This window comes from Mchenga conophoros, linkage group LG9, assembly GCF_057382185.1.
Source record: "Mchenga conophoros isolate Kocher_MC1m ecotype Shallow Benthic linkage group LG9, M_conophoros_male_GT1.1, whole genome shotgun sequence".
NCBI classification, from domain to species: domain Eukaryota; kingdom Metazoa; phylum Chordata; class Actinopteri; order Cichliformes; family Cichlidae; genus Mchenga; species Mchenga conophoros.
Genome location: NC_140534.1, coordinates 25,624,010 through 25,647,025, shown reverse-complemented (window position 1 = coordinate 25,647,025; position 23,016 = coordinate 25,624,010). Strand labels below are relative to the sequence as shown.

The 23,016-nt window shown below is 40.3% G+C and overlaps 1 long non-coding RNA gene across 1 annotated transcript in view; it reads left to right on the top strand.

Moving 5' to 3' along the window:
* The first annotated feature begins 8,787 nt into the window (after positions 1-8,787).
* The window catches only part of LOC146567393 (uncharacterized), a 29,910-nt gene continuing 15,681 nt past the window's right edge, over positions 8,788-23,016 (top strand). Inside the window, exon 1 of the long non-coding RNA XR_014893766.1 lies at positions 8,788-8,834. This is a non-coding gene — a long non-coding RNA (uncharacterized LOC146567393). The remainder of the gene's footprint in view (positions 8,835-23,016) is intronic.

Below are 23,016 nucleotides of genomic sequence, written 5' to 3'. Positions count from 1 at the left end.
CGACAGGACCCCCTGTGATTTGCCTCTATGTGCTTATCTAACTATAGATTTACTCACACACAGGCAACCACACAAAGCCTGACACAACTGTGCAGCATATAATACAACTCATTGTTGTAAAATAGCCTTACAGTGCGAGGAGCATTTGTCCTGAATTTCTTCCCTCTGATATTTTTTTTGTTTAAGCATCCGATGAAGCAGCATGGTCCGGCCTCCGCACCTTGCCTGCATGTGCGTGTTTGTGTCCTGAGCATGGAGACAGAAAATGCTTGGGAATGCTATTTCACACATCCCCTTCATCTGATGTGCAGCTTCTGTCAGTGATGTGAGAAAAACAGCCTGACTCTCCAAGCTTTTTTTGCACCAGTGCAAAAGTTCAAAATTGAAAGCCATCTGTTCAAAAAAAAAAAAAAAAAAAAACTAATCTAGGCAGGGAGAGCTGCTTCCAAGGCGGCCCTGATTGGATACGTTTCTTGTCTTTGAACTCCCTGCCACACGGTTCACAATCAGCTCAGGATATTGTCATTTGCAAAAATGTTGGGCAAAAACAAACCCAGTAAGTCTTTCCATTAGTACTAAATTTTTCTGCTATGCTTTTTGAACTTTGCTTTTAAACATTGCTCTGCCTTTATCTTATAAATTCAGCTGTGGGCATTTTTATTGTACATAGTATATCTGGATTCGGGGTCCTAACCATCTTCACTCTTTAGTTCTAATAAAATGTGAGGCCTTAAGTACTTTCACAGAAAATCAATTGTCCTCTCTTCCACTGCTGCCCTTAAGCACTCACTTAGTTAATTGCCGCACTTATTTGATTAATTGGATGTGTTCCATTGTAGTCTCTCTTTACCTCCTATGTTTTATAGAGGTGTTTCAGAGTACTCTTAATCATCCACTTTTAAACATCTTACCAATGTTAAATATGTGCACTTTAACTAATAATTAGATCAATTACACTAATTAGTTTCATAAGTTGAACTGTAAAACACTGAAGTGGCTTTTATGTCTCATATATAGAGTGTGCTATCTTTGTGACTACAGTTTTAAATCTGCGACCTGTGGCTGGTTTGGACGTTGTATGAGAACATCAGAGCTCTCATCAGGTCATCACGCTTTAGGTTAAAATAATAGTACTTAAAATTAAGCTAATCTCAGTTGGTTTTATTTTGCTGATAAATATCAGATGTAAGATTATAGTCCATAAAGCAGAATTATGTCTGATACTGTTGATGTGCTTCAAACTGACTCCTACGTAGCTAAGTTCTAACTATGGCTCTGTATAGTAACCAGTTATCGAACCCTTATTTATTCCATAATTTATTCCAACATCTCTGCACCATTGCAGAGATGTTGCTATTGTCTGTACTGAAAAAGAAAAAGACTGAAAAAGACAGCCTTAAAATAGGTACACTTTTTAGTTTTGCAATTAATTGTAACACAAAGTGACAAACTTTTTAATTTATTTACTTGTTTTTCAGATATAGAAATCAGTAAGTTTAAAAGTAAACACCACCTACTGGCTATTTGTTTAAAATGTGAATTTGAACAAGTGAAAGTTATTGTGACTTATGAGCAGAAAATTAGGAGATTTACAGCGTTTTAACAACGTAGCCTTTAATAAAGCCACATAAAAGGCCGAGAACAGATTCCACACTCCTCTGACTCTATTTTAAACTGAAGTATCATTGATATCGTTAAATAAGACCAGATGTTCCCTGTATCTTTAAAAAATTAACAATCTTTATGTGCAATATTTTCCAACAGGTAATTTGCATAATAGTGAGCAAATGAAACATCGGTATCAAACTGACTGTAAACTTCTCTCCATTCTAAGTCTAGATGCATGCTTTATTATTCAGGTGAGGACAGTTTGTTGCTAGTTCTGATCTAACAACTCTGTGCCTCACTCAGAGTCATAGGAATCAATGATCATGACAAAGGTATATCTTTGGACTGCCAGGACTACAGTGTTTCTGAGATTAATTTTAGCAGACAACACACTGAAGCCATAATTCCTTGGGATGGCTGTTGGTGTATGGCATAACACAAACCATTTAGCCAACAAAGACACAAAAATTATCTCTGCCTTTACATGCCAAGCTGCAAAAACATATCTCATACTCAGGGGTTCTTTTTAAGGACCAGTGAGATAACAATCACCTCTTGATAAACATTTGGCTTTAACTTGCTAGTAAAATCAAAGCTATTACCTTTAGCTTTTTAATAAGTGTCCTTTTTTAATGACTAATATTGTGTGAACTTTTAATACAAAAACAACAACATTAAAAATAACTCTGACCTATGAAAATAGCAGACAGATGATAAAAAACCAAAAATAGCAAGATTAAATTTGACCAATCCTTCCACGTTTTCTTTTGCGGGTCTGGGAGTGGGCGGGGCTTGTCAATTAGCTCACCGTTTAGCCAGAGCAGAGCCGTTTTAATCTTTTAATTTTCTGAACTTCTGGTTGGAATAAGTTTAGAAAAATGTCCCTTAACAGCACACGTTTTTATTTTTGTGTTTTTCTGTTTTTTCTGCAACATGATAAAGTCCCGCTTAGTTACAGCAAATACCAGGCAGTCCAGGTAAGCCAAGTTTCGACTATACACCGCTGTCGTTCTCACGCCTGCTTCAAACGTGTATCTCAGATAAACACTCTTCTTTTTTGTCAAGACTAATACACATTTAGATTTTTTTCCTATTAAATACAACCTCCCGTTCTTCTCGCCTCTTTTTACGCATATGTCTCATTTAAAGTGGAGCCCATATTGTATAAAAACATTACTGTACTGTCCTTGAGCTTCTGGCAAGTCATGCGACGCCACGTGTTTATCGTTGTAAACGAAGGGTTGCTCTTTTGATGCTGTAAGCATTTTACTTGACATTTCTCAGAGTTCTCGTTTATTCTGCAGTGTTTCTGCTATACTTTAGTTTCATGAAATAATGCATTTTGCACAAGGAGTACAGTTATGTGCATGTCTATTAGACATAATATATCTATATCACTAAAGCACTTCTGGATGGATGCAAACTGCATTTCGTTGCCCTGTACCTGTGCATGTGCAATGACAATAAAGTTGAATTCTATTCTAATTCTATTCTATTACCTTCTTCTGTAGGTACTGCTGAGTATTTTGCATGATGACAAGAGGCTGTAAAACATAAAGAAGCTCATGTTTCCTAAGGCCTTGGTTGATCAGAGGCTCATGCCTCACATCCTGTAAGCCCTATGGGCTCAAAATGTGGTCATAAATATTTTGTACTTGTAAAAAAGATTTGTATGTGTAAAAAAGATTTGTGTGTGCGTAAAAAAGATTTGTATGTGTAAAAAGAATTTGTGTGTGCGTAAAAAAGATTTGTATGTGTAAAAAAGATTTGTGTGTGCGTAAAAAAGATTTGTATGTGTAAAAAAGATTTGTGTGTGCGTAAAAAAGATTTGTGTGTGGACTTAGAAAAAAAACCCCTGCAAGTTACAAGTACGGATTTTTGACCCTATTTTTCTTCCCTTCATCTGATTGGTCAATGTCACATCAATCACAAATGTAACAATCCAATCAGAGAACAGATGGGTTTGGCTGTCGAGGGGGGCTTTTTTTGAACTGCAGGTCTTTGAAGGGAATAAATGCCCTTTTACATGCCAACCCAGCCTTTTCCTTCATCACCACGAAGGAAAACAGTCTGTGGTCGTCCGAGTTTGGTGATTTTTGTGTCACAGGTCTACGTGTTTAATACAGGGACTTCCACAGCCTTTTCAACAGCGCTGCGGACCGCGGGGTGGGGGCGGGCAGTGTTTTGGAAATGACAGTCTTCATTACAAAGCTTTCTTCGTTATGAATTAGCATACATGTTTTTATTGAACATTTGAAGAACTAGCAAAAAAAAACTCTTGTAGAGGACATAAAGTCAGAGATAGAAAAGACAAGGAGCAGGTGCATCTAGTACAGGTAGAGCAGCTGCTGCAAAAACCCACAGAGCCCAGCAGCCAGCGTAACAAATTCTGGATCCTTTGCTTTTAGTTAGCATTAGCAGCGTATCCTGCATCCGATGTGAAAGGACTTTTATGCTGCGTACTGTGACTCACAGCAATGGTCCTGGGTCAGCCCTGACTTTGTGTTAAACTAATCCTAAAGTAATAATGTTATTTCTAACCACTGATATACCACAACTTTATCCTTTCAACAGCTACTGAAAGTTAGGGGACCTAGCTGCTATCGGATATTTATATAGCGATCCTCCAGCTTCAAACGGTATCACCCTTCAAGGACCTGCAGTTCAAAACAGCGCCCCTCCGACAGCCAAACCCATCTGTTCTCTGATTGGATTGTTACATGTGTGATTGACATGACATTGACCAATCAGATGAAGGGAAGAAAAATAGGGTCAAAAATCCGTACTTGTAACTTGCAGGGGTTTTTTTTCTAAGTCCACACACAAATCTTTTTTACACATACAAATCTTTTTTACGCACACACAAATCTTTTTTACACATACAAATCTTTTTTACGCACACACAAATTCTTTTTACACATACAAATCTTTTTTACACATACAAATCTTTTTTACGCACACACAAATTCTTTTTACACATACAAATCTTTTTTACGCACACACAAATCTTTTTTACACATACAAATCTTTTTTACAAGTACAAAATATTTATGACCACATTTTGAGCCCATAGATTAACAGGCACGCGTGCACACAGTGAAACAGAGTCAATGAGAGCAGCAAACCAGCAGCAAAGACTCTCACGCTGAGCTGAAGTGAAAAGATAGAGCAAAGACAACATCCTTTGATTTGACTGGTGTTGTCAGCAGCTAATAATGTGTTGCCCATGTTAGATGAACCTTGTTCTGTAATTGCCAGCTCTGACAAGTTGGCCTTGCCCCTCATGTTGTCAGGATTTGATCCACTAGTTTGATACTGTGAAACCCTATCTGTCTTTTTAAGTGTTTTTTTGGGGGGGCTGTCTTTGGTGCAGCCTTGACTGTAGTGTTCACTGCTTGTTTCTCTCAGGATGTGTCATTAAAAACCCCCAACAACAACAAAAAAGCATGAGAATATGTTAACATGTTAAGAGTGTGGAGGCAATCCTTAAGAGAAATGTTCAGTAACTGCCAGCTGGGTTTGTTTCAGCAGGCGATCCACTTGACCTCAGAGCAGGAGCAGTGTTGGTGCTAGCAAAGTATCATCAGCTGCAGCGGTAGCTAATAGACCTTTCTCAAACCAGACATTTTGTCTGCTTTGGGGAGACCATAGGTGGGATTAATGATGGCTCAGTTGCATTAAGTGTCCCTGTCAGCCATGACAGTTAACCAGCATGCGCAAAAGCATGACCTCCTCTAAGTAGAACGCAGCCCTCATTAATAGACCCGAGGTTTCCCTACTGTGACAAAATGTCTGGCATGAAATAGATCAGCGCAACCCCTAGACGGTACATAAGGCTACAGTGCAACACAGCCACTGATACATGCGCTAACGATGAAGCCAGGACTTGTTTTCCTTTGCGATTGTGTCTGAACCCTGTCTGGCTTTCAGAACCACACATTCCCTTCAAGATTTAGTGACAGAATGTAAAGAAGGGGCAACTGGGTTAAACCTTAGTGTGAGTTTTGGCTTTGAGGCCGTCTTATGATTGGCTTAAATCACACTGATTCATGAGTGAGCTCGCACATTTCCCATCGCTTTGTCAGATGAGGATTTTAATTTGAGCCTCACCTGATGGATGCTAGTAATTTATGCTGATTAGAAATAAAGCGTCATATTTTCCTTTATCTTCCCCCACCCATCTCAACAGAAGAAGACTTTTTTTTTTCCAGAACGGTACAGGGAGAGCACTTGATTAGTTGTAATGTGACCGCTGTACCCCACAGGCTGAAATTTATGTCCTCCATTTGAAGTGTGGCTGCGCGTTCTGTATACATCAGGTTTGTTAATGAAATTTGTCGCCAGGAGGGAGTCGGTGGTGGCGGTCGTTGGGCGCTTTGGCACATAATCGTGTGAAATCTAACCTTTCAAACATCAAGTCAGCACAACTTTAATTGTAGCATTAATATTATCCACATCAAAACATTACACAGTGTATTACTTTATGGATTATTGCTATCAGACTGTTGCAGAAGGAATTAAATTATCAGTGTTTTATTTAATAATTTCCCTGTTTGCTTTAAATGCTACACAGCCACGTTAGGAAAAACAGTTTGTTTCACAGGGGCCACATCAGGAGTGCCAGTGTGGCAGCACTACCTGTGCACTGTGTGTGTGTGGATGAGTGGTAAAGTGAGGTCAGTACTACTCTGCTCTAACATGTGGACCTGTGTATGCTGCTGTCCTCTCCATCCTGTCTGTGAGTGCATGACTGACAGGTGTCAGGCTTGTCATAGCAATCCAGGCTGCTGTGGGTGAGATGTTTGGGGAGAGTGAGAGATGGAGGCAGTGGAGGAGAGGGATGGCGAGAGAGTCTGTCATTTCACTCAGGCTTTTCTCTTTTATGACACGCATCCTCAACCCCGTATTGTCTATCAGTATCAGCAGATGACTGACAAAGGAACTGCTCAGCTACAGACAGATACACATCGTGACTGTGTTTATGCCTGCGTGTGTGTGTGTGTGTCTTTGAACTTTCATGGATGAATGCAGGAGTTGACGCATTAAAAACAATGGCATGCCCTCACTTTGCGAGATCAGCATATCCTCACATCCTCGCAGTTATGATGAGACCTTGCAGTATGTGCACAAAACACCAAACAACTGTCCCTGCTGCCTTTCTGCTGCCTTCACCCCTTTGCACTTGCTTCAGCCTGACCATCAAAATGCTGACTGCTTTCCAAAAACTTGATTTCACAAATGGAAAAACAGCATCTGCTTTCCTACAGCTTCACATATGGCAGCCATAGCTTGCTCATATTAACTGAAGCAGGTAAGCAGGGTAGGGGGTTGGCCCCTGGGGACCTTGAATAGAGGGCCTGGCCCTGGAGACTGTAGGGCCACTCTGCAGCAAGGACCCACGCTTGTCCAGAGCCAGATGAACCTGCATATGAAATGAGGCCACAGAGAGCTGGCGACCATGAACATGGAGAAAAGTGGAGGTTGTGCATCTGCTATGGTTATTTTAGTAAATAACCAGAGAATATAGATTCACTCATTAGCAAATTTAATTTAGATTTGCACACCTATCATTCCCACATAAAGATTGTTTGCACAGAAGTAAAGCCACTAATATTTATGAAAATATTAGTGGCTTTAAATCTTTTAAACCCAGCATCTGTGACAGGATAGGATAGATTGTAAAATCACTCCTCAAAGAATCCTGTGCTTTATTTATGGAGCCATAATCTTCAAGCTCATGCTATATTAAAAAGATTTGAAGCTAGCTGCTGAAACATTAAGTGATCAGGAAACTGTTTACTGAGGTCATAAAACAGATAAACATTAGAGTCATTCTCTCCTAGACAGTCGAACTTATTTTTACAACTAGAGGAATAGCATCCTCCACTTGTGAGTTTGAGGAATTTCTGCATTGGCTTCTCTTTTCAGCTCCAGAAGCAGCATCCATCTTTAATATACAGTCTGTTGTTTGAAGGTTTTTCATGTCATTGTAAGATCAGGGCTTTTAAAAAAACATGTTGTCCTTGTAGTATAGTGCCCTTGCAGACATTTCATAATAAAACAACTAACATATTTTGAAAAATTAGCATGTTGGCTGTGTTTGTGCTCTGACTGATGTTATGGTTCGGTCAGTTAGGTTAGATGCAGATGTTTATAAAGGTGCTGTCAAACTGGACCTATGAAATCATCCAAATTTAATCAGATTAAATTAAATTTGATTCAGGAAGTCTTCTTTGTTTCTTTTCCGTTTTTATTTATTTATTTTTGCGTGGTGAAATCATGCCAGCTGCACAGAGGAAGGTTTGGCTGTATTGAGTGCAAGGACGTTGACAGAGGTCAGTAACAGTGTTTGAAGCTGTTTAATTAACAGCTAGCTTTGTGAAAAGCTGCTTCCAACCTGCTAGCCACACTAAATGCTCGTAGTTTATGGCTATGTTTACAACCTGGGCTGGTTTCTGGCGTCCGCTGCTTTTTTGCCAAGCCACATGACTAAAGTTGTTAGGCAAATTTTAACTGTTGCGCTTGCTCTAATGTAACCAATTCTGTTTTATGTGTAGTTGTCATTTAGTTGTCAGGAGTCTCGTCTCCCTTCCCTCTGGTCTGCTCTGGTCTCCCGGTGGCCTTACCGGTGATTGCAGTGTGACAGATCGTCCTTGGGGAGTAGGGAGCACCGTTTATAACCCTTTTTGGTGTCAGTGCCTCCTGTCTGCTGTAATTTCCACCTAACTGCTTTACCTGAAACACTTGCCCCGCGCTCACCTAAACTATGCAGATATTGGAGATCTATTATGCACATAGGGTTAATAAGATATGGCAGAGGGAGTGGTGGCAGAAAAATAAATTTTTAGCCCAGGATTCAGGATTCCAACTTTTATGCATATCTTATTGTCTTACATGTGCTCTCAGACCCATGAATTGTAGATTAAATAATGTGGTGAAATCATTACCAGTATCTGCCTGTAGGCCACCCAGAGTAGAAATTTGTAATGATTGCTAATTGCCTTGTTAGTATGAAAACAAAGCAGCATTTTTTTTCTCATGCTGAAGGGCTAAATTACCAGGAAACAAACAAGTGGAGGGGAACATGTGAATAAGGATGTTTTTACATGAGCATCTGTGGATACAGCTGCTGCTTGCTCTGACCATCCTGCCTTCTCCTCTCTGCTTCTCTCAGGCTCAAACAAACAAAGCCAAACAAGACAGCATCCTCATGTGCCTGTTTTTGGGTAAGTGTTGTAATCTACTGGCTGAGTTTTTTATGACATCAGTTCGTGGCTTTTTTCTTCTTCTGGTGAGCAGATAAAATCCGTCACAATGTACCAGGGTAGCAAGTCTCCTCTGTTTTATGGGTTTGCTTTTATGTTTAGAGCAAGTATAGTGCAATGTTACCACTACTGTATCTTCTGCTAATGATTGAGGCAAACAGCATCCTGGGTGTTTCTTTCCTCTTCAGTGAATCACAATTTCTGCTCTGATTAAACACACTTGCTTGTTTCCACTGTGTATTACCCCAAATCTTCCCTGTGCCTTTCTTCATCCCAAGAGAACTGTGTTTACCTCGGCAGTCACCTGCTACTGCGGGAGGCAGAATGAGATTCAGGGGCCTTTTGTCCCAATCAGCTTTTCCTATCAGACTAAATGCTCCCCAGAGACCGGGCTTATTACCTGACACAATTCCCAGAGTAGATAAATAGCTGCCCATGTCACGAGTCGAACCCTGCTTGTGGGGGCTGGGGGTGTGAGTAGTAGACAGACAGCTTGGGGCCCCAAGAGATGAAAGGAGCCCACAGCCTTATTGACATTTTAATCAAAAACAGTTAGCACTGAATCAGACTGTTTGCAGGCAGCGAAGCAGGGAGGCTTTTCATCCGGGCCTGTTGAAAATATGCAAGGATTGAAATGCAGACCTTGCTGACATACAATTTACCTGCTGTCAGTCTGTATGGGCCTGTTTTATCATGAGGGCTTGTTGTGATGTCTCCCACACCAACTCTCCCTACTCACCCACCCCTTGCATCTCCTGCCACCTGTTTTAACCTCAGCTACGTAAAGCTGCACGCTTGAGTGACAAATCTGCGTGCAGTTGTCTTTCAGGCTGATGAGTCTGTGGAGAAGTATTCTGAGGCCATCATTTTTTAACTATAGCGAAATCCCGTGATCACAGTCTCTGAGGACAGCATCATTTGAAGGCTCTGCTTTGCAAAGAGATCACAGAGGTTCTTGGAGTTATTTGGCTGATTATGTCTGAGTGCTTGGACGCCTGCTATAACCTTTTTCACACATTTGACATATTACTGATAGCATTAATAATGGCTCGGTTGTACTCAAGCGGTACTCTAAGCCATGAAAATGTGATAGTGACTCAGCGTCAACTTATAATAACCTATGAAAATTGTTTTTGCATACTTGAGTTGGTAACGGGATGTAATTCTCATATCTTTAAAATATCGGGCTGAGCACAGGTCTGATAAGAATGAGTGTGACATTTGTGTGCACATATATGAGTCACTTCATTAACAACAGCAGTGTTTGTTGTAACATGAACTCTGTATTGGTCCTGCACTCTGTATCATCTGTATTGATGTTTATTGGTTCCATGGTCAAAAGTAGCCTTCTGACTGGAACATCCACAGTACTGAGCTAGAGTGAAACGTGGGCTTTATCTTTGACTTGTAGTTTGTCTATTGTTTATTAGTAAAAAAGTAACAAAGTTTCATGCCATCTCCTCCTTTCCATTAATCCTGATGTGCATAATAGAGAAATTTACACTGGGACAGGTTAACATTAGTAATAGTGCGCTTGTGGTAATGAGGCTGCAACAGAAGGCCAAAGGAATGAAAAGCGCGTTCAGTTAGAGATTTGACTTGAACTACTTCCAGATAAAACCTGGTTCAATATAATTCAGTGCATTGGAGTCACATGTCTCCTCATTTATTGGTTCTTTATATCAGTGCTGACAAATTGCAAAACAAAAGATGACAGATGAAGCCGACATAATAGATGAAGTTAATTCAAAATGTTAAATTTCTATTTAATATCTTTCCACTAGAATGTTAAATACATGTCCCCAAGAGATATCAGTGTAAGTCTCGGAAGCAATTATTAGGCTAAAAAAACCAAAAAAACTCAGAGAGCAAAGATTTGAACAATCTGGTGCATTGCTGCCAGCTCAGGACATTCAAAATTTCTGAAAGACAACAGAAGAAAACTAAAGCGCATGATGACAGAATTATTTCCATGGTTAAGAAAAACAACCTCACAAAAATATGACCAAGTGAAGAAGACCCACAAGGAGGAAGGCATACTGTTGTGATGCTCTGCAATCAAACAATGTTTTCCTGAATATAAATACAGAGCTTTTACAACAAGGTGCAAACCACTAGCTACACTCAAGACGAGGAAGGCCAAATTAGACTTTACCAGAAAACATCTAAAAAAAGTCTCCATGGTACTGAAAATCTTTTTGAATAGACGAAACCAAGATCAACTCGTACGAGAATAACGGGAGGAGAAAAGTGGGGAGAAGGAGAGAAACACTTCATGATACCATATACCACATTATCCTTTAAACATGCTGGACGCAATGTTGTGACATAGGTATAAAGGGCTGCCAGTGGAGCCAGGTCTCTGATTGGTCAAAGCTTCAGAGTGCCAGTGGATAATTACCTAAAGCATACTGCAGAAGCAACTCACCTGCTCTCAACTCATTGAAGAAGCATCAGGTTTTGTCCATAGGCTCTATGCTTCAAGCAGTCATTGACTGCTTATATAAAAAAAGATGTGCGATTAAGTTTGAGTATAAAATGACTGCAATTCGCAAATAGTTGTTCTTCTGTCATATCTTGAATGATTTAAAATCCAGAGATTTTGGTGTATAGAGACGAAACAACAAAAATTGTTTATATCCAACAAATCGTGAGCCTTAAGCTGAAGTTGATAGGCAAGTGGAGGGGAAGTAAGTTTAGCAGAGATGTAATTTCCAAGTTTCATGTGATTTTGCTTTTTTAGTTGTTTTTTTTTACCTTAAACTGTTTTGAGAGTATGAAACATTTATACAGTCAATAAATTAAGAATGCAGCCTTATAGAAATGTATTTCTCTTGGGATAATGTGTGAGCATATTTTCTGTGTATGTCCATTTTTACTTTATAGTTTACATCACCATATGAAATATTTATCATAAAATCCTGCTGTTTACCGAGTGGACACCTTCCAGCAGTTCCCCTCAGTCATGTCGGATCTCTCCCTCAGTATTAGAACATTAAAGGCCAGCAATCTCAAACATTTGCATTTCTGTTATTTTTCATTTTGCACGCTTTAGTCCGACTCTGAAATTGCAGCGAACAATTTTCCACAGTCAGAGCTACACAACTAATTGTTAAAGACACTCCACTGAGTTTTAAAGATGTTGTCACAGACTTTTCATCAGACATTAACACGTGGCACTGATGATTTCATGCAACGCGCTCTTAACATCGAGCTTTTAATGATGCTCAAAAAAAAAAAAACCTTTAAAACTAATCATGAATTACTGAATGATAATGGGAGGAGGGAGAGCAGGAAAAGGCTCTGCTCCCCGACCGGTCATAAGTTGATCATCTTAAGCTCCGAGCTGCAGGTAGGCGGTGACAGCTGCTTAATTTGGTTTTGTCACCAGGGTGACTTAATCCTGTAGCGGGCCCCGGTGACAACGGCCTCACAGACGGCTGAGAGACGGAACGGCACTCTGGTTGCCCGTTTACAGATGCAGCAATAGACACCAAGGTCACTTTAATTAACTGCCAAATTACAATTTAAACGATAATACTAATCACTCACTTTTGCAGTAGCAAGAAGCCACTGGCTGTCACGATAATTTAAGGCTGTGGGGGAAAATGGACATTTCCACCTCTGCCTCTCAGTAGGCCTGAGTCTGTGCTGCCATGTTTTCATTTGCTCTCTGTGTGGCTTTCAGATCACGAGCAGGGTGACCTAACTTGTCTCTGCGGCTTTTTATTACTTTTGAGTCTTCATCACTTTCTGTGCCTGTCTTAGTTTTTCTCTCCCGATGAATTTGCCGTCTTTCTCTTTCTATCTACATAAAAATCTTTTTGCTTCTCTCTTCCTCAAAATTCTCAAACTGAAATAGGTGGTACTCGGCGACGTCCTCCCCTGTGTTTATAGTTTTAACTAATTACATCAAATCAAAATGCTTAATCACTCAGTGCCTCAGATGGACACCTAACACTGCCTCCATCTCTGTTCATCCACTTAAAGATAAACTTATCTATTTTTTAACACTGTTTTCTTAACAGGGCGTTTGAATTTTATGACTATCTAGACATCTACTAGTACTAGGTCCTTCTTAATTTTTAAGGTACTATGTTTCTGTTAATATGGACGCTCGGGGTCTAAAGAATGATGCTTAAAGATAAGAGAGCGCACCATCACAAATTTTGATGAAACTGGATTTTTCTAAAAAGCCCTAGCTCTCCTCCTGCACATCTGCTTTTCTCTGCTGCACTAATAACCCTGTGTTAAATCATCATATGTGCAAACCCTAACCCTACTCCTACCCTGCACTTTGGGAAAGTTGCACCAACTATTGCTAGCAAATGGTGCTTTGCAATATCAAAGTAAAACAAATACCTGAATCCCAAATATCTAAAGTTAGTATGATCTAAAATATCATACTAAATGTGATTCAGAGCATTTTTATGTATCATGATTGTTATTTTGTTGAACGCAATCCACATAACGGCACTGTTAGTTTGAAGTCCACACTTTTGACACAAGTTAAAATTAAGAGTCAGTGAGGCTGCATCTTGCTGCTAGGTCACTTTAAATCCTTGTCCCCCTCCACTGATTTTCTCTAATCAGCAAATCAACCCAGATACTCCTTGTTTTGTAGTCTTAACCTTTCTTTTGGCATAGGCTCATCATGAAGCCTCCATGGGCAGTGTATATACTAGGTAAGCTCCAGACTATGGGATATTTATTCAGGCCAACCTCCACCCCATTACAGTTACTGCCCATCTGCCACAGCTGCCACTCAGAGCCCTCCTAAAGGTTACTCATTTACATATGGGGAGGAAAAAGCCTCCACTGATAACAGAGTTTCAATCAATCAATGATTCATGATTAGTCCCATGTAAAATCTCAGCAGTGGGTTAAAACTCTGCCTGCTTGCCTCGTTGCCACTTTTCAAATGAGCTCCTGGAATGCCATGACAAGTAACTGGAAACAACTGAATGGAAAAATTCATAATATCTTAGATAAATTATGACGGGGTGCCTAAAATTGATTTATTATTGTGATCGTTAGCCATATGGCACAGACTGCTTTGCTCCCCCCCAGCACCCAAAAATCGGTGATTACAGGGCTAGGTCAGTTCAACCTTTACCATTCTGCAAATGAATCTCAGTCTAGTCAGAAACAAAGGACAACAGAAATGTGAGAGTTTGGGGAGTCACAATGAGAAGTGCACAGATACAGATATAAAATATATTTCATCAAATTGCAAATAGTAGTTCACAAAATAATGTCACCTTCATTCAAGAGCCATTTTTGGCTGGAAAACCTAATCTTACTAACTTGCATAGTTACATCTCTTACTTACCTACTAGGCCTACACTTCCTTACATCCAGATTATAAAGATAGACAATTATGCAAAATTATAGATTTTATTTTTGAACATGATTGTCATGTGCATTTTGCATCTGTTGCATTTTTGCAAATATTTACAGGTTGTCAATCCTCTCTTCCACACTGAAGGCAAAGGATTAACAAACTAAAACACCAAAAAAAAGGTTGCGGTGGTCAGACTGCACCCACAGGCAGTTTAAACCTTCTGAGGAACATTTCTGCCATCACCATTGGCTACAAAACCAGATATGATCATTGGCTAAAGACTTGAGCCACACTTAAGTCATTCGTTAGTCACCCATTAGCCAATGGGTGTCCGCTTTCACGACACAGATAATTCTCCATTTTGAAGCACAGGTTGACCAAATTTCATAAAATATTCATAGTTTGAATTCTGTATGACCCAAATGAGTTACTGTACCCATAAAGCCAACAGGAAAGTGTTTACAAAGGTCAGGACAGAAAGATGTTTCCCACTGACATCTGTTGGGACCAAAAGGTTTTTAGCCATCGCTATCTGGTGGTCTTTATGTAGAATGCAGGTCAAAGGTGTTTCCATTCTGTCTTTGTTTTTATGCTTTGGAATCTATATCCATATTTTAATACTGTCTCTGGACTTACCAAGCAATCCTTCAGTTGGTAGTTACTTTTTTTCCATTGTGTAGCCAAGATGGTGAACATTGAGGGTAAGAAGTGTACAGCATCAATTTTTTGATACCCGCTTTTGTTTTTAAGCGTGAATGCACTCAAATTAGCAAGTGTAAATATGGATCAGTGAGATTTAAGACACAGCAGTTACACTGAATTAACAAAATTGTTTTCAGGTAATGAACAGATACTGGGATATATTAGCATTCACTAGGAGTCATACTTCAAGTCACTCTGTGAATGTAGATGTTAAAATATTCACCCTACTTTTATTTTAGATATTGTCTTAGAGGATTTTGGTGCTTTCCAAATTATTTATATGGTTGACATACTAACACACCAATTACTGATCAATTTTCTTTCAGTTAATTAAATTATAAGTCAATTATTATTGTACCAACAGGGATATAGTTTGATGTTTTGTTATGCGTGAAAGTCTTGAACCGCCCCTAATGTTTTTATGTGTTGCTAGGAAAATGGGAAATAGGTGGAGCGACTTTTGAAATGGGAAATAAATGGAATAAATGGAAATATAGTATATTAGGCAAAAGTTGGTGCAGTTCTAATTAGCTTGAAAGTAGATGTGTAGGCACGAGTCTGGTTGAGTTGGGTATCTTTTTATGCTTGAATGATTCAGGTCACGATAAAGTGGCTTTTTAAACAAACAAAGACCACTCCTATGAAAACGGTAAGGCACAAGGACTGAACGGAAAATGAGTGAAAAAAGCCAGAAAGTCTGGCTACATGGAAGCAAAGTATGAAGCATGAAGATGATATTTGAATAACGTCCGTCTTTGTCTTTATCTTTGTGTTGAATCTTTTATGTTCTTATGAATTTGCCCTCTTGAATCATCACCCCTCATACTGCACAGACAAAAGTCAAACCTTTAGGAAGAAATGTCCTGTTTGTAATTATTTTCATGTGACCTGCCAACATTTACATTACCATCGCCGTGTCATAATAATTGCCTGCCCCTCCCATTTGCTCAGGGCAGTGTTGTATTAGATTGTAATCTTCAACACTGTTTCCTGACACAAACTTGATGTGTCACCGTGATTGGCATGGAGGAGATGACATGACAGAGCTGGTTTTGGGAAACTGACAGATAGTTGGCAGGTTAAGGCTCCCCTTTTGGGCGCTGCGCTGCCTCAGGACAGTCACCTGTCAACTCAGGTGAAGGCTCGTCATAGCTGATGACTGGGAGCAGCAGAGTGGATATAATGGGATGAGCAGACTGACACAGACGTAGTGAAGGACTCCCTTTGTCTGTTGGCGAAGGAGGAGACCTTGCTTCAGTCAAGTGTGCCGCCATGCTGAATTAAGAGTATGAAGAGTTTTAGCACTGTATGTGATGTGTTGGCAATTATGTTCTGAGTGCACAATCGATCCAAGTTATGCTCAGACCCGTGAGGTAGAGTGTTTATAGTCTGCTGCACATCTATTTGTTACACTAACTGAATAACACTGCAGTTATTTTGATAGATACAGCAGCAGTTTGTTTTCTGTCAGGTATTTATCATTGTATATGTTCACCTAACTTTTTATATGATAGATATAAATACAAATAACTTTTACCAATGTTGTCAAGGTGATTGTAAGTTGAAGTGCTCGGGTCTTTCTTCACGAACCATCACCTAGTGAAAAAACGGTGTGCAATTTTCTTTTTTTCTTTTCTTTTCTTTTGTGTAAGGGGGCGGGGAAGAGTGTTGACCCGATCACTGTTGCCATTTTTGTTCAAGTTCCTCAAAAGACCGTCCTGCCAAGCACAGGGGGACCATGTGTCCATCAAAGTCAGGCTGATATGAGACGTGAGGGCTGAGGCCTCCACGAGAGATGGAAGGATGGGACTGACTCATGCAGAAGCTCAGGAATCAGGATGTCACTCTCAGCACAGCACACTGCCATAGTGCATCAGCCCACACTGATCCTATGGAGAAACTCCTGGATCAAGTGCAGTATTTACCAGTGTCAGGTGCTGACAGGTTACCATTTATTCAGGAGGTATTTCAAACAGTTCTTAATTAAGACACCCCAGAGATGATTTAAAACACTGTTAAATCTGCATTTCATAGCATAGCATCAACTACAATTTCTTATAGAAATAGACTATTAGAATCTGAGTTTGAAATACAAAATAAAACGAATAAAATGTAAGTAACTTCAACTGTAAAAAATAAACATAAATCATCCCATTTGTCCTAAAGAACCTTTACTGTAAAAATGATCCATGTCAAAGAAAATTATCGCATGTCGTTTTTTGCAAGTTGCATTTATAAATTGGGCAATTAATAGTAAATCCTGTATGAGCTAAACAAACTAATGAGCTAGAAAAATAGCTTTTCAGTGTAACTTAAACTTGTGTGGTGTTGATGACCTTTTGTAGTTCTTTTAAAGATATTTTTTGATTTTTTTGATGATGTGTGTTGCAGGTCTCACATTTCCCCCTCATTGACAGCACAGCATACTAAACCAGCTGGCGCTCACGTGCCCACCGTCCACCTTTTCTGTATTAGCAGCTCGAGCAGTTCTATATCTCGCTATCCGATGATTTCAGTCCCAGAGGCCCTGAGTGTCCATAAGTGTGTCCTCCGAGCCGCTGTGAAGACGATCAGCGGCAGGAGCAGTGTTTAGTAATCTGGATATAATCTGTGTAACCTGCTCAGATTATCCATCTTAATGGGTAGATACAGACCTGCATCACTGGAGTGCTGCTTCACTGTACCCTTTGTGAAGGTGTCTACATCTAAAAAGTCATGAGTCACACTAACCCCAAGCTTTCAGGTCTAACCTTGCTTCCTCTTACTGATTGATCAGTATATCATAAATTACGAATTAAGTCATATTAAGTCATTTAGTAACCAAGACAGTTGTACATCAGTGACCCTTTATTTACCTGGTGGGCCTATTTTACAAGCACTCTTTAAATGGCTGTTACTCCACTGCCGTTTGTGCTAGAGGCCAAATTCAAACAGTTTGGGAAAGAAGGCGACCTTTACGGGCATTTTCAGTGTGTCACAGCAGCACAAGGTATTTGTAAGGTATTGCTATGTGTACACAGACAGAAAGAATTGGCTCTGGATAGATTTTACCATGTGTGCTTCACATTACTTTGTTCCTCAACCAGTTTTGGGCTGGAGGAAAAAAAATCAAATGGTTCCTGAAAGATGAGAATTACATGTTTTCCTTTTACAGTCAAAATTACAGAGTAAGTCCATCAGGTCTGTGGGAAACTTGGCCGATGGAGGGTTAAGGGATTTCTCAAAAACAAATTAATTGTGGATTAATTTGTGCGACTCCTTGCTAGCTTTTTTAGCATTGTGCCCTCCAGGTAGCAAAACAATAATATATGCAGCAGGCAGAAAATACAGCAGTAATCAGAGGTAATTGTGTGGTAATTATTACAGATCGCGTTGTGAAAAGTATGTTTTCATCTGTTCTCTGTCATCCCGTATTGCTGCAGGTGATTTTTCATTCCTAGGTCCTTTGGTCAGGGGCAAGCTTCAAAGAGGACACCTGCATTGTAAATATTGAGATAGGCACTTTTTCTATTGTTTGTAGGAGCTCCTGAACAAATGTAGCTAAACCCAGCCAAAGGGAATCACGGTTCTCATTAGAGCGCATAAAGGTGTGGCCATATTTTGCTTTTCCCTCTGAGGGAATCAGTGTGCCGTCAGAAACCTCTTAATTAATGAGACCTCCATGAGAGATTAAACAGGCCAGAGCAGATTTAGACCTTCAAAACAAAATAGTTTGCAGGAGACAGGTCAACAGTGGCAACAGCGGACGCCTCAAGGCTGTGCTGGGCACTTATTTGCTGTTTTATTTAGCGTGGTGTTTTCGCCCGATTGGGGGCATCTTAATTCTCTAAATGACTTTTTAAGTAGTGCCCCTGCACTGCGTGACCCTGATGAGTGACAGGCCATTCTAATCCTTTTCACCAGGGAAAACAGGCTTTGTTGCAGCCTCTGGTCAGTTTGTTTTGCCTTTACAGCATTTAACACACTCGTAATTAAAAGGGTGAAACCAAAACGCTCTGTTCAGTCTGCGGCTTTGGGCTCGCGTTGGCGGACATCAGCGGGGGATCGCTGAGGCCCTGCAAACATCATAAAATCCTTTTTTTAATATTACATTGATAATAAACAGACATGAAATGATGCAGAATGACTCAAAATAAATAACTGCGTGCTATTACAGTGTTGATTGTTGCATTAGCAGGTCAGTTTTCATCAAACGGAGCGAAATTAACAGAACTTAAGCACTCAGACACAAAATTACATGTAATGTTGGGGATTCTTGACGGTGTCCCGGCTTGCCGTTTATCCTAGTCTTTTCTAGCCAACTGGGTGAAGGATACTCTGCCTGTTTCCCCACCCAAACTCTAGGTCCCATCTGCTCACAGAAAGGCACAGCATTTGTCAAAGTAGACTGGATAATGGCTTTGGCATCCTTATTATAATCTCAGCATAATCTTCATTTGTCCACTTTTGGCACCAGGACACTTCTGGGTTTGAGAAATTGGTCAGGACTCTTAAGTGTCCTCGTTTCGTTTTCATTAGCTCAAATCTAGGCATGAAAGCTCATTTAATTCCAATTTAAAACATGGTGGTTTCTGTATTATTTGGAGGCACAGAGAGCTGAGGTTGTTTTCCATCCTGCTGTGATTAGCCTGAATAAAACTCCCCAAATTAAAGCGGTCATAGAAACAAACTCTCATCAATCTGTGAGTCTGATTTTGACCTGATCGAGGCTTCTTCCTGACACATTTCAGGCATCTACTGTAACGTCACGATTGAGGCATTAGATTAAAATCAGATCCTTTCATCTCTAGGTTACCACTACAGCTACAATTAGAGTGCAGCAGTCATCAAGTTGCTTGGATAGTATTCATGCTATCAGGGAGTAATTAACAGCAGAAAAAGCAATAGAATACAAGCTAAAAACAGCTAAACTGGCTTTATTTTCAACTTCATGCTTGTAAAGACAACAGAGGGACAAACTTCATATTATGTCTCGCTATTCTCCATTAAGGTTGTGGCTCTCAGTTGACTACTGCTCCCCCTGTATGTGGGTCACATACACTGTTTCCAGCTGCGTAGCCCAGTCAGCTGTGCCTTTTGCCATGCCCGCCAACATCTGCTCCACAAAAACAATATCCAGCTTTTAGCACTCAAATGGAGGTTACACCATATGCCAGCAAGCCACTTAGGTTCTGCCAGGGGAGCTGGGGCCTGGCCGCAATCGTCGAGGTAACAATGAAGGAGAGCGGTGCTGGAATATGAAGGAGAGCTCATTTTCCTCTTCTTTTTATTTTATTTTTTTGCTTTATCCCAATTCGTCATTTTGGTTTCTTTACTCAGTCTTTTGTTTTAATTGGATTTTTTTCCTTTTGTTTTATTTTTGAATTATCTATCCTTTTCCTTTTGCATTGTTCCCTCTTCAGCTGCTCACTCAGACCATCAGTGTGTGCCAGTGTGCATCTGCTCAAGGTGCTTTGGCAACATCACCTTCTGAATATTAATGCATCACCTAAAAACAGTTTGCCTGCAAGGTCTGCCACAAGGTCTGTTGCGGTGTGTGTCTACACTCTAATACCTGAGAATCATTTGTTGTAACACTGGTGCACTTTTGCCAAGGGGGGTTATTTTTTAAAAACGAGTCCAAGCTACTTGCAATAGTTTGACTTCCCCTTTAAGAAAACTTGAAGTCCGGTTGCATGAAAATAAATTTAGCCATTTAAGGCCAATTAGGAGTGCAGATCTGTATAGTATAGGCTGAAGTGCTGCTCGCTATGCTAAGAGGTGATAATGGATTTTTAATTAAATGTGGGAACCAAAGGTCCCAAAATGGAGCTTGCAGCTAACCAAGCAGTAGCCATTTGGTGACTGTACAGACAAGGTCCATTATTGTCTCTGAAGCCTTGAGTCTCTTTTATTTTCTGTGGTCTAGCCAGGGTGCAATCCTTCAGGACTTCCACAACTGCTCCTTTTGTGAGGAGAAGTATGGAGTAAAGAAATAATCAGAAAAAATTAAAGAACTTCAGTTGTTTTTAATTTGCTTAACAAACAAATCAGCGATCTTTTATCACGCACGCCTACGCTTTATAGTACCGTGCCAGCGATTACCTTATTCATCTCTTGCAAGCTCTTGTCCTTGCTCAGTCTTTGGGGGTGGGTGGGAGAGTAGGGGAAGACAGACAGAGCCACGTGCTCAGGGGGTGGATCCACTGAGTCGCTCCGGGACGGCGGGTCGGGGCTGCCTTCTGCAGGTCACGGTTTCACTTGTGGGTATTAATTTGGGAGGGACAAGCACACAACAGCTGTGTGTGTGTGTGTGTGTGTGTGTGATGGCCATGGTGAGAGCTGTTGGAGGAAATGGTGAGAGGTGAGAAATCACCTTGACAGGGGCTGTACTGTATATCATACTTAGAGCCGATGCCACTCATGAATGCTGATTAGAGTCTACTGGGAGTTTAATTACTTTCTGCTTAAATGCTGAAGAGCAGTTTGTACAGGCTTGGAAAAAAAGATGGAAAATGTATCCGTTTTTGGCCACTAAACAACTTTGAGTATCATCAAGTTACCAGCTGGTTGAGCTTAAAATAACAACACCACCAGTCAGAATCTAACCAAAGGGCTACGCTGGCAAATAAGATATATTTTTCCTGTTGAAAGATACTTTTTTTTTGTTTGCAGCATAGCAACATACTGTGAGTTATTTTTCAGGTTGTTTATGCCCACCTCTAGCTTGTATTTATTCAATCTGATTGCTATTTTTTGTCCAAATTCACACGTTTTTATCACGTCTATTTGATCGGATCACATCCGTCTGAGAGTCACTGCTTGTGTCGTGGAAATGCCAGCGCTTTTGGCAACGGCAGCAGATTTCTGTCAGCGTCTATCTTTGAACACCTCCCACATCATGTTCTGAGGAAGTGATTCCTGTCTGGTGCCAAAGGGGTGCAGTCCAACAACAAATGGCACTGGATGTGGTGGTGATGGGGGGATGAGAATGGGGTGGGGAGGACTCCGCTCATCCACCTTCTGCAGGCTCTTTACCAGCAATAAAATTAATCTTGAAATCATCTTTGCTTTAAAGAGTGTAATGACTCGGAGCAGCGCTGATGAGTAGCTGTATGGACTGTATGCACTTCCTTGGACAGTCAGAGGAGGGCAGTGCTTAAGTGCAAACAAAGCTGTCAGGGTGCAATCGGCTTCATGTGTTTGAAGTGTGTGTAACTGTGTTTATGCAAAGGTGTATCTGTGTTTGTATCATAGTGTGTGGCTCTCTCACAGCTCAGTGAGAGTCTGTGGTTTGCTGTTATCTGCAGCTTGTAGCATTCTGCTGGGTGTCTCTATTGTGCTATACGTTACAGTAAGTAACACAGACAAACTAGCACAGAAATTATGCTAATGAAGACAATGATTATGTTAATTTGCCTCTACCAGTCCAGTGCAATGATGCTGAGCCTGCATGATTATTAATAGGATCACAACATGTTAGATCACAAAGCGGTTAAGTTATGCTTCCAGTTCTCCGGTCACTTTTCTTTGACACCAAAATTTTAACCATTTTATCACTTCATAAAACAAAGCTAATATTTTAGCGTGTCTATTTCTTAAAATATAGCAAATTTTACATCTAATGAAATTACTTTAACATGATGTTTTTGTAGGTTAGCGGCTCTCATCTCTGCTCCAGCTGTGACTTCTCAAACAGACAACTTCTGTAAAGGCCGTCGCATGACTACCTCAAGAACGAGAGTGATACCTCGACAAATGTGTTCAGTCAGCAACCACGAATGGGCATCACGGGGACACGTCAAAGAACTGTGATCCTGATCAGTGTGAAAAGTGTAGACGAGGATGTAATATTGAACGTCCAGATGGTTTCGAGGCAGAGACAGACGTGCTGTGGCTTGGCATTATCTTTAATTCATATCTGCTCAGCCGTTCTCCCTGCGTTGTTAGGCGCTGGGAGACGTGAAACTAATTTTATACGGAGGACCAAACAAAGTAAGTTTAGTCAGTGTCACTTTGGCTGGCACTTCAGCTAATTTGTGTAAACAGTGTTGTGTATGATATAGTTCAACATGGTGAATGCTTTCTCTCGCAATTGGAAATGACTTTTTTGGGGTG